Source organism: Leucoraja erinacea, chromosome 24 (assembly GCF_028641065.1).
Source record: "Leucoraja erinacea ecotype New England chromosome 24, Leri_hhj_1, whole genome shotgun sequence".
NCBI lineage: Eukaryota > Metazoa > Chordata > Chondrichthyes > Rajiformes > Rajidae > Leucoraja > Leucoraja erinaceus.
In genome coordinates, this window is record NC_073400.1 from 15,560,300 (window position 1) to 15,572,811 (window position 12,512).

The following is a 12,512-nucleotide window of genomic DNA, read 5'->3' on the forward strand; positions in this document are numbered from 1 at the left end:
GCCAATTGTTGACTGGATTTTTTTTCTTAAATTTTAATGTGCGTTATTGCTTTATATTATTATTGCTTTATATTAATCATTATTTTATATTGAGGATATGATGTCCTACACAAAGCTGCTTGTGTAAGTAAAGCTCAAGCTTATTTTAAAGAAGCATAATAATGTTAGTTATTAAATTCCACACTTGATAATATATCAGGCTCTAAATTATGAAATATTACATTATACCGCTCACGACAGATGACAATTTTGATCGAATCCTTTAAGACTATTTTAAGTGGGGTTGGCGGAGGAATGAAGAAAACAGAGATGGGGCACGTGGTAGGTGGATACATTCCATCACTTTGTAGTTTGCTCAAGATTCCAGCATCTGCAGTTCTTGGGCATTCAGTTCGGCAACTTGGTCAGCATGGATAAGTTGGGACGAATGGAATATTTCCATGCTGTTTAGCTCAATGACTCTATAATATTCCAGGTTATATGTTCCAAAACTGACTGAAAGAGAAAGGAGGTGGGGTAGTGTTAATCAAGAAAGGTATCAGAGCAGCGGTGTCACAATGATGCAGCTGATTGAGCAGTTGCCTCACTGCACCAGAGAGCTATCTTGATCTCTGGCGCCTTCCATGTGGAGTTTGCATGTTTTCCTTCCGATCGTGAGTGATTTATTTTGGGTGCTGTGGTGTCCTCCCACATTGTCACTACCCTTGAGTGTAGTGTAAGGGTCAAACAGACCATGTCAGCAAAAGTGTTGTCAGCTTACTTAGCAGCACAGCATAATGAATTCTTCAAAAACAAGTAGATGTTTTCGAAGATGTTCAAATATGTTCCCAAACAATTCTGATTATTGTTTAACCGCGGCCCATAAGAAAAACACGCTCATGGTGAAATCCAAAATTATTTCATTAAGTACACGGGAACAACCAGCTGCTTGCGTCTGGCTTTTCTGACTAGTGTGCCCGAGCGAGAGAGTCTTTGTGTAGTACCGTAATACCATGTAAAGGGTGGCATGCACATATGTGTGGTGAAGGTTATAAATGGCATGAATTAATAAGGGTTAATCTACATCCTTCCTCTTAAAGAAGTAAAGCATATATAGTGGTTAATGGAGAAAATATAAAACACCAGTATAAGGTGCGGCATTTATTATTTTACTGCATATGAGAGCACATCAAACTAAACGGGTCATGCGCAGTTCAGGTATAGCCAGTAAATTTTCCAATTAGCGGGTTTGGCTTGCAGACACGTCCTGCACATGTACGATAATAATCTCCAGCAGACACCTCATCCTTCGCTGGGGAAGCAAGCCCCTTAACAGGTGAACGCGGAGGAGAAGACACCGGTGAAGATTGGGGCACCGGGGAAGGCGCCGGCAGAGGAATTGCGGGAGCAGCATTGGTGGAGCGTGAGGTAAGACCGGCAGGCTGGTCCAGGTAAGGACGTGGAGGTGCTGGTTAATTAACCGGAAGGAGGTGTTGGCGGGTTCGCCGATAAATGCTGTATTCAATACTGACCAAGTACGAGCGTGGTTCCGCGGTGGACCCCAGAATGACTCCGAGACAGTCGTAACCTCGGAGTGATCGCAAACGGACAACCTGTCCCTTGTTGGGCGATTGAAGTGAATTATCGTAGTATTTATCGTAGTATTTTCTTTGTATGTTGCGGCGGCGTTGAGGCGGGGATTGGATAACTGACTGTGCACTAACCTGTAGTTCTAGTGGTTGCTTGGCCATAGGCAGAGTGGAGCGGGTTCGCTGTGACATGGGCTGTACGGCTGAAGATACCAAGGAGAGGGTCGTGGACGATGTTCCAAAGGTTGAGTAAGTCAAGGTAAACAGAGCCGGCCCTGTGTGAGCATTCCATTAGTTCTTTTGTCCTTTTTTACGACGTGTTCGGCCAGGCCGTTGGACCACGGGTACTCGGGACTGCTGGTGATGTGGTGAAAGTCCCAGTTTTTCATGAAATTCCTGAAGAGCTGACTGGAGAAGTGAGGTCCATTGTCTGAGAGCAACTTTAGGGGGGCACTCCGTGGACAGAGAAGTGGCGAGTTCGTTTCTGAATGACTATGGCTGAGGTCGGGCTACTGAGCAGGTCGCTTTCAAACTATCCTGAGTAGGAATCAACTAAAACCAGGTATTGTTGGCTGTGCTGCTCGAAGATGTCGGCTGCTACTGTGGACCAGGGTAAGTCCGGCGTGGGGTGGGAGAGGAGTGGTTGTTTCTGTTGGTGCGGGGTCAAGCTATTGCAAATCGGGCAGACAGCAACATTCTCTAGAATGTAGTTTAGCCATATCTGGCCATAACAGCATTCCTTTTGAATGTTGAAGGGTTATTTCTGTAGCGGGATGGCCCCCATGGACAAGGTCGGAGTACTTGCTGTGAAGGGACGTCGGGATGATCGCCTTGGGTCCTTTCATTATTACGCCGTCCTGAATGACCAGTTCATCACAGACAGGAAAAATGTGCGGACAGCTTGTGGCAGGTGGTGACGTTTGTCTGGCCAGCCGCGGCGGATGACTGTGGTCAACGATTGTAGTGTTTCGACTGCAGCGGGTTGTAACACTAGGATGTCTAAACCGGCAGATGGGAGGCAGGAGATCATCATAACCGTGTACCCCTCATGCTCATCTCCCCGTTGGATTGCAACCTTGTGGTCGGGGAACTTGTGTGTCTCAGTGACCCCCTAGAGCTTTGCCAGCGAGAGATTCGTCTCCTGTTAGGGTCTCCCATGCTGGACAGGTCTAAGGGTAGAGGCGAGACAAAGCGATCCACTGGTCATCCAGGTTGGAGGTTGAGCACAGGGCTAACAACCCTGTCTCGTAAAACAAATATGTTATGGAAACAGCAACTGAAGGAATCAACATTACTGGACATGACCTGGGGTAGTGTCCAGAAGCTAGCCCAGAACAGACAGGAGTGGAGGAACTTCGTTGATGCCCTACATACCAGGAGGCATAATAGGCAGAAGGGAAAGGGACCTCGTGCTCATCATCAGACAGGTGTTTTTCGCAGGTTGAGCGAGGTGCCCGTGAGAGGGTGCCAGCTATGTGCATGTCCTTACCACGCTTGTAGGTTAGTCTGATGTCATATCTCTGTAGTTCCATCATCATGCGTTGTAAGCGCGCTGGTGCTGTGTGGATTGGCTTACTGAGGATACTGATCAGGGGCTGGTGATCGGTTTTGACCGTGATCGGGTTGCCAAAGATAAAGTCCTTGAATTTCTTGCAGGCAAAGGTTACTGCGAATAGCTCCTTTTCGATTTGAGCGTAGCGCTGTTCAGTGTCAGTCATGGTACGGGAGGCATAAGCAACTGGTCTGGAGCCCTTTCCGTTGTCTTGTAGGCAAGCAGTGCCCAGTCCATATTGGGAGGCATCGCAGGTGACGGGTAATTTGGCATCAAAGTATGCGAGGGTTGGAGTGCAAGACATTAGTTGTTTGAGGGTTTCAAATGCCCATTGCTGGTGTTGGTGCCAGGACCAATGCGTATCCTTGTGGGTCAGTTGTCGCAGCGAGGCTGATAGCTCGCTGAAGTTTGGGATGAATTTTCCAAGGTAGTTTACCATGCCTAAGAATCGTTGTAGAGCAGTCACGTCCGTAGGTGCTGGCATTTCATTGATGGCAATGGTTTTAGATGGGTCTGGCTTAAGTCCGTTGTTGGTCAACACTTGGCCCACATAAGTCACTTCGTCGACCCGATACCTGCACTGTAGAGGGTCGAGTTTGAGATTTACCTCCCTGGCACGATTCAGGACCTGTTTCAGGTTTGAGTCATGTTCCTGTGCATTGTGCCCGGTGACCTGGATGCCATCCACGATTATGTAACATAGGCAGCTATCAGCGATAAGAGTTGTTCCATAGTACGCTGGAAAACCTCACTGGCTGAATTAATGCCAATAGGCATTCGTAAAAATCGGTAGCGTCCGAAGTGCAACGCGAATGTGGTCAACATGGAGGATGCATGGTCTAGTGGCATTTGCCAAATTGAGTTTTGTGCCTCTAGGACAGAAAAGAATGTGGCTTTACCTAGGTTGGCAGCAACTACTTCCACCATCCGCATCGGGTGGTGTGGCTGTTTGATGGCAGTATTTAAATCCTTAGGATTGATGCAGATCCTTATTTTGTCTTTGTTCTTCTTGATTGCTGCAACCATGGTGGAGACCCAGGAGGAGGGGTCGTTGACAGGGGCTATCACACCCAGTGATTTCATTCTCTCTAATTCAGCTTTGACGCAATCCTTCATTGCTTGTGATGTTTTGTGAGGAGAACGAACGACGTATAACTTCCTTGTCGGTTACAATACTGTATTTTGTGGGAAGCTTGCCCAGCTGATTGTCAAAAAGGTCTTTGTATTGTTCGAGTAGTTGTTGGGTAGGACTTTGAGAGGTCGACACCTGAAACAGTTTAGCCGAAGAAAACTAGGTTCTTATTCCGGCATGCATCATTGCCCAGATTGCATCACTTCCCCTTTTACGATAAAAAAAATTCCAAGTTGTAAACTTGAGACGCCAGGTGGCATTGTAGTGTAACCGTGCTAACTGGTTGGAATTCCCGCCCACCAAATGGATGTAACTTTAAGTTTGTTTTCAGAACAGTTTCGTTGTTGTGAAATCTTTGGAAATCTGCCAGCAAGATCACATTACATCTCGCCCTGTGTCTATCTTAGCAGCAACCTTGGTGTTGTTGATACTGGGCATTGTCATGGGATCACTGTCTGGAGCCACAGAATCGGGAAAACAAGAATGGATGTTTTGGCTGACTTCTTACTGTGTTCAGTTCGCAGTCTCTTTTGGAGGCGTGGGTTCTAATCCCACTTCTGACACCATGTTTATCGACAGCACATAAGAAAAACACACTCATGGTGAAATCCAAGTTTATTCAATTAAGTACACAGGAACATTCCAACAGCCAGCTGCTTGCATCTGGTTTTACTGACTAGAATGCCCGAGAGAGAGAGAGAGAGAGAGAGAGAGAGAGTCTTTGTGTAGTACCGTAATACCATGTAAAGGGTGGCATACACATATGTTTGGTGAAGGTTATAAATGGCATGAATTGATAAGGGTTAATCTACAGTTATGTCTGGGTTTGCTGAGCAAAACACTGCGGTAGCTGGACAGACCATGTACGCCTCCTACCGCAAGTAGTGCGGCAACGATGTGCACAACAGGCTAAGTGTGGCACGGCCTGATTGGACCAGCTAATGGTTGGCTCACAGGAGGGGTATGGCACGGTCTGAATGGACGAGAAATGCAATAAAAGACTGTGTCACATGCCCTCCCAGAGGAGGAGAGAACCCCGACCTTGGACCGTGTCACAGGGTGGCAGGTGATCGACAACAGGTCACCACCCGGGTGCGCACCTTGTTGTGTACTCGGGGTTTGCGAGTGCGTATGCAGATACCTGAGTATGTGCCTTGTTTGCTAGTGTAATAAAATACCTTCCTATGCAAACTCTGTTGTCTGAATCCAGTGATTTATCGAACACAACACTGAGACGTGTGGGTTTGAAGAATAATTGGCCTCAGTAAATTACACCTAGTGTGCAAGTGGATGAGAAAGTGGAACAACATAGAACTAATGTGAACGGGTGATCGATGATTGGCGTGGACTCAGTGGGCCAAAGGGTCTGTTTCCATACTGTATCTCTGAACTAAACTAAACTCAGCAAGTCATGCGGAATCCCAAGAGGGCATGGAAAGGTTACCTTTTGGGTCGCCACACTTCTTCAGAATAACAGAATTGGTTTGGGGTCAATCATCCATAGCAAGGGAAGTATGGCACCATTGTAAGTAATATTTTCCCCCCCCAAAACGTGACCCACCAATAGTGCAGACCATAAAATGGAAAAATATCTGGTGCATCTGCAACTGAAGGTTACTTAATTACCATGAGAGATTTTAACCGATTTTTTGATTGCATGAACCAAACTGTTAAGAGTATCAAAGAAGAATTATTTGTGCTGTGCGTCAGGGATTCCTTCGAAGAACAGTATGTTATGGTTCCTAATGGGGAAAAGGCTATTTTAGATTTGGTCATGAGGAATGAGAAAGCAATAATAAGAGATCATGTACATCTCTTGGGAGATAGAGACCACAGTTTGAGAAACTTCCAGGTCCAGTTTAAGGTTGAATAAGAGCAGATCAAAATGACAGCCTTCTCATCTTAAATAAGGGCAATAATAATAGAAGATAGTTATCTCAGGGGGACTGAGAAAATAGGTTAAGAGACATGTCCGTAGATGAACAGTGGCAGAGATTCAAACTACTGCTACATAATATATAGTAGACATTTATCCCAGTTTGAAAGAGATTCCACAAGAGATGCACAGCCTGGTTAACAAAGGTTATGGACATGCAAAAGGAAGAATCTCATCAAGTAGAACATTGATTTTGAATGAAAACTTGCTTGTGACATCAAAGTAAGCAGTTAGCATTTATATGGATTTATATAGGATTTATTTACATGCTATGATGGGCATGTCACCACTAGAATTGCCATTCCGTTTATCTACTCTGCCATTCAAACATGACTGATCTGTCTTTCCCTCTCAACCCCATTCTCCTGCCTCCTCCCCATAACCCATGTTACCCTACTAGTCACAAATCTATCAATGTCCATCTTAAAAATATCCACTGAAAGCCTCCACAGCCTTGTGTGGCGATGAATTCCACAGATTCATCACCATCTGACTAAAGAAATTCCTCCTCCTCATCTCCTTTCTAAAAGTACGTTAGAGACTGTCCCACTGATGGAAACATCTCCACATTCACTCTACCCAGGTCTTTAACTATTCGGTATGTTTCAATGAGGCCCATCCCTCATTCATCTTATCTCCAGCGAGTACCGGCCCAGTGCAATCAAAAGTGAGATAAAGGTTTTCTGAGTTTCATCGAGAGCAAGAGTTTGAATCCAGGACTGCCAGAGTGAAGATTAGAGCTAGCTCTCCAAATCCTAGCAGTTGTCCAGTAAAGACTAGCCATCCCTTGCATGGATTGGGACAACAAAGTCCTCAAAAGCATGGGCCACAGCAACAGCCAAATTTCTGAACTTAAAGCTTGGAAGCATGTACAAGATTCTTGATAACTAAAACATTGTACTGAAGTTTGTTCCTCGATTCACAAAGGAAAGTCTGTGCGCATGCAGGATGAACTCTGTGACTTTTCCCAAAACTAACACATTATTTCATGAATATATGCACAAAATCCATGTAATAACAGGCAGCAGCAATTGTTGTTCCAACAAATAAATTTCTTGTTATAAGTAGTATAAATCCCTCTTTAATTACATTAAAAATATGATTTATGACTGGGCAACATTCTTCTAGCATTTCCCCAAGCCTCTTCTCTTAACATTCCCCTACAATAAAGGGAGTTACTGCTATGGAAGGTGACAATAACAATGGTTCAATGTTGCTTTTATTGTCGCATGTGCAAAGTACAAATACACAGTGCAATTCCTTTCTTAGAAACAGTCCTGTAAAGTATTGCCATACCTAAGCACATCCCCACTTATCAAATTTGGTCATGTTTTTGGTGCTATTTTCGATGACCAGTCCACGCTCTAGGTATGAGCGGTTTCCTTTCCAGGCAAGCCCCAAGCTGCTGCGGGGCCTCCAGCCGTGGCCTTCCCTTGAAATTGTGGTTGACCTGTGAACTGACATCCCTCTCCTTGCCTATCCACCTTTGTGCCCATTGCCATTATACCATTGTCACATCCCCCTACTATAAAGATGGTCACTGCTATGGAAAGAGAGTTCGTGTCAGGCCTCACAGATAGACTGTTTTTCTCAATTGCTCTACATTAGTCATAAAGTTGATTTACAACCATTTAACTTTATATTTGATTCAATATGATCATGGCTGATCTTCTAAAATCAGTACTCCGTTCCTGCTTTTTCCCCATATCCTTTGATTCCTTTAGCCCTAAGAGCTATGAACAGGCTAGAACTGTATTTCTTGGAGCGTAGGAGGATGCGGGTGATCTTATATAGGTGTATAAAATCATGAGAGGAACAGACCAGATAGACGCACAGAGTCTCTTGTCCAGAGTTGGGAAAATGAGAATCAGAGGACATTGGTTTACGGTGAGGGTGAATAGATCTAATAGGAACCTGAGGGGTAACATTTTCACACAAAGGCTGGTGGGTGTACGGAACGAACTGCCGGAGGATCGTTTACCTTGTCGTGGTGAAGAGGCTCGCTTGACCCCATGATTCTGAGAGCGATGCCATCGGAAGCACCAGCTTCTGGTAGGGCCACCCGTGGCGGTAAGGTCGAGGATGAGGGTCCAGACTAAGAATGATCCAACCTACAAGACCTCAACGATGGACCATGTGGACAAAGTTATCTTGAACTCAACGGCTGTGAAGGCGGATGAAGGCTGCAACAGATCCATCAGCTCCAATTGTCTTGGTTCCCTTGCCATTGGAATTAGTTGATTGATTTGTGAAGGACCGTGTGCTTCTTGGAGTGCAACATCAAGTACTCGTTTAACAAACACACTCACAGGCGTCTTCGTTCTGTGAGCTGCAAAGCCAGGATTGCACTTGTAAGCCTCCTAAGAGTCCATAAAAACAACAGAATGTAGACCATCATCCTCTACCTCGAGGGATAGCCACGATTGCAACGTTCAAGAAATATTTGGACAGGTTGATGGATAGGATAGGTTTGAAGGGATATGGGCCAAATGCAGTCAGGTGGGACCAGTTTAGATTGGACATGATGATCAGGGTGGGCAAGTTGAACTGAAGGGCCTGTTTCCATGCTGTATGACTAATTCTATGACATATCTAATTAGATGAGTTGATTGGTAATATAAATACCTGCCTTTAGATATGTATTTAAACATACGTTTGTCTTCGCTGCCACACACAATGATTGGGCGCTAAGTATTTTAGGAGGAACCGCACACATGAAACACATCATAGAACTGTTTAGCCTTCGTGATACTTCGTGATACCACGGGGGGACGCTGTAGTCTTAGAGGAGTGGTGAAAATGGAGAACACCTTCATGTTTTTCCACCTTAATAAGGAAAATAGTAAATTAAAGTTTCCAATGTCTAACAGGGTTACAAATGAATAACTCTGTTGAAAATTGTTGTTGGGCAAAACTGAATCAAGCCTTGTTTACCAGCTGGAGGCGTTGACCTGCGAATGTATTTGTGCATTTGAAAAAAAAACTGGTGCAGACTCAAAAGGCTCACTGGCTTTTGTGCGATAATGTTGGAAGAATGTTGGGAGGCGTTTAGTTATATGATATTTTGGGGAAAAATGTTATAGTGGGCAAAACCGATACATTTGCCTTTTGCAAATGATGAGTTACCCAAGCACTTGGTGCCTTTTTTTGTAAACTAGTTTCTACAGTTCCTTGTTTCTACTATTCGCTTTTGCAGTCTGAAGGGTCCAGACCCCATTCGTCGCCTGTCCGTGTCCTCCAGAGAGATGCTGCCTGGCCCGCTGAGTTACTCCAGAACTTTGTGTTCTATGTAAGATTCCAGCATTTAGTTTGTGTCTACATTTGTTTTGCCGTAGATTTGAAGAATAACCCTCAACATTTGGCGGTGGAAGTAAAATAACCCTGCGCGTTTAGTTATTTGCAACATTCAATTATATCACATCCGTCTCAAACTCGAAGCACTAATTAAGTGGTTGCAATCCGATTTGAGAATGTGAACTATTATTATTCACAGTAGCCACAATATGTCTGATTCACTCGCTCTTTATCCGACTGTCCGTTAAGGCCGAACACTTAACGCGTTGTTCACCCGGTCCTGTTATGGCCTTTAAAAATGGTTTTAGCTGTGATTGTACCCGTCTTGATCCACGTTGATTCGTTTTATTTTTGCTGGCTCTATCTCTATCACGCAAGCTTAGCTGAAGAAGGGTCCCGAACCGAAACGTCGCTTGTCCATTCCCTCCACAGATGCTGCCTGATCCGCTGAGTTCTTCCAGCACTGTTGTGCTTTGTTCGTGATTCCAGCTTCTGTAGTTTATTCTGACTATATTTCCATCCTGACTATATCTTTCTCACCCATTGTTAAAAATTCCAGATCCTGTGTTTTTCTGCTTTGATCAAGGTTATCTTTTCAGATCTGACACTGACAATTGCAGTCTCTCCTTAAGTGGCCGCGCTTTTAAATTGATATGGTCAAAATATAAATCCGAATTATGCTTCCTGCAATGAAAACACAAATATTACTCCACACCGGCCCACAGTCTCGTGTACAACGACTGCGTTGTACTTCATGAATTCAACATTAAAACAACAGCGGGTTTCTCCCGTGGAATCAAACAATATATCTTGTATTGGAAACGTAAGAATACAAAATAAAATCCAACCACTTTGAGATTTAAAAAAAAGTCTTATGACTCCATCATTTTGTGGTTACCGTGATTAATAGTTCATTTTCTCAAGTCAAGTTTGTAGACACTGGCTCTTCGTGCTGTGATGTGACATACATACCCGTACAAGCTTAGCCGGTGAAGGAATACACACTTATTCTTGTTCTCCAGATAAGCTGCCTGCCCTGACCCACTGAGTTACTTCACCACTTTGTGTTCTGCGCAAGATTCCAGCACCTGCAGTTTCTTGTATCTACCTAATACAAATATTAAATGTGGAGGCAGGAACTGTAGATACTGGTTTAAATCGAAGATAGACACAAAATGCTGGAGTAACTTAGCGGGAACATCTCTGGAGATAAGGAATCGGTGACGCTTCGGGACGAGACTCTTCTTCAGACTAAAAGCAAATGTACCGCTTTCGCCTAAAATTGCATATTTTCTGAGCGGCGTATGTGAGATCGCCATTTAACATTATCGCGTAGAAGTCGCTAGGCCTTTCGAGTCTTCCGTGGCATAAACTATATATAGTACCTTCAATGGCTCCGGCTCTTTCTCCCGTTTTTAACAATGCGTTTTTCTTTAGTATTTGCTTTACTTTCACTCTTGTCAACATAAGCACCACGTGCATTGACCAATTTGTTCGCCGACGCCCTGTAGCAAATGCAAGCGTATTTGAGGAAATTGGTCAACGTAGTTTATAATTTTAAAAAAAGATATCCCCCCCCCCAAAAAATAAATAAATACTGTAATAGAATAATTGTTGTTGGCTCTGAATGTCTAATCACATTATGTTTTAACCACTCAAGAAACAAGCGAATCAATCAGGAATGTAAAAAGATACAAAGTGCTGGAGTAAAACTCAGTGAGTCGGGCAGCATCTCTGTAGAACACGGATAAGTGACATACAAAATATCTGAAGAAGGATCTCAGCCCGAAACGTCACCAAATCTTCTCTCCAGAGATCCCGCCTGTCCCGCTGAGTTACTCCAGCATTTTGTGTTTATCTTGAGGGTAAACCAGCATCTCCAGTTCCTTCCTACACACGGGTAGGTGACATTTCGGGTCCATGCCCTCCAGAGATGCTGCCTACCCCGCTTAGTTACACCAGCACTTTGTGTCTTTTTTTGTAAACCAGCACCTGCAGTACCTCGTTTCTAAACCGGGAATATAATTTCCTCAAAACACTTGTTTGCTTTTCTCACACTAACGCATTCAGACGTTGCAGTAATTCACTCCATGGGCTTTGCTTGAATTATTTTGCCATTACATTTTCTTTCTTCAAAAAATAAACGTTATTTTTATATACAAAACGGGTATATATGCACAAAACAAAAATGTGCAATCAAGAACCAGAGAACATAGGTTTAAGATGAGAGGGGATTTTTTTTTAATAGGGACCTGAGGGCAACAGAGGGTGTATGAAACGAGCTGCCAAAGACCTCCGCTGAAGCAACATATAATATACATTTGGAGAGATGCATGGATAGGAAAGGTTTAGAAGGATACGGGCCAAACGCGGGCTGGTGTAGGCATGGACAAAGTGGGCCGAAGGGCCTGTTTCCGTGCTGTATGACTCTATGTCTATAATTATATGCAAAAGCTATTTCATAGCAAAAGGATTTGAGTATAGGAGCAGGGAGGTTCTACTGCAGTTGTACAGGGCCTTGGTGAGACCACACCTGGAGTATTGCGTACAGTTTTGGTCTCCAAATCTGAGTAAGGACATTATTGCCATAGAGGGAGTGCAGAGAAGGTTCACCAGACTGATTCCTGGGATGTCAGGACTGTCTTATGAAGAAAGACTTGGTTTATACTCTCTAGAATTTAGGAGATTGAGAGGGGATCTTATAGAAACTTACAAAATTCTTAAGGGGTTGGACAGGCTAGATGCAGGAAGATTGCTCCCGATGGTGGGGAAGTCCAGGACAAGGGGTCGCAGCTTAAGGATAAGGGGGAAATCCTTTAAAACCGAGATGAGAAGAACTTTTTTCACACAGAGAGTGGTGAATCTCTGGAACTCTCTGCCACAGAGGGTAGTCGAGGCCAGTTCATTGGCTATATTTAAGAGGGAGTTAGATGTGGCCCTTGCGGCTAAGGGGATCAGAGGGTATGGAGAGAAGGCAGGTACGGGATACTGAGTTGGATGATCAGCCATGATCATATTGAATGGCGGTGC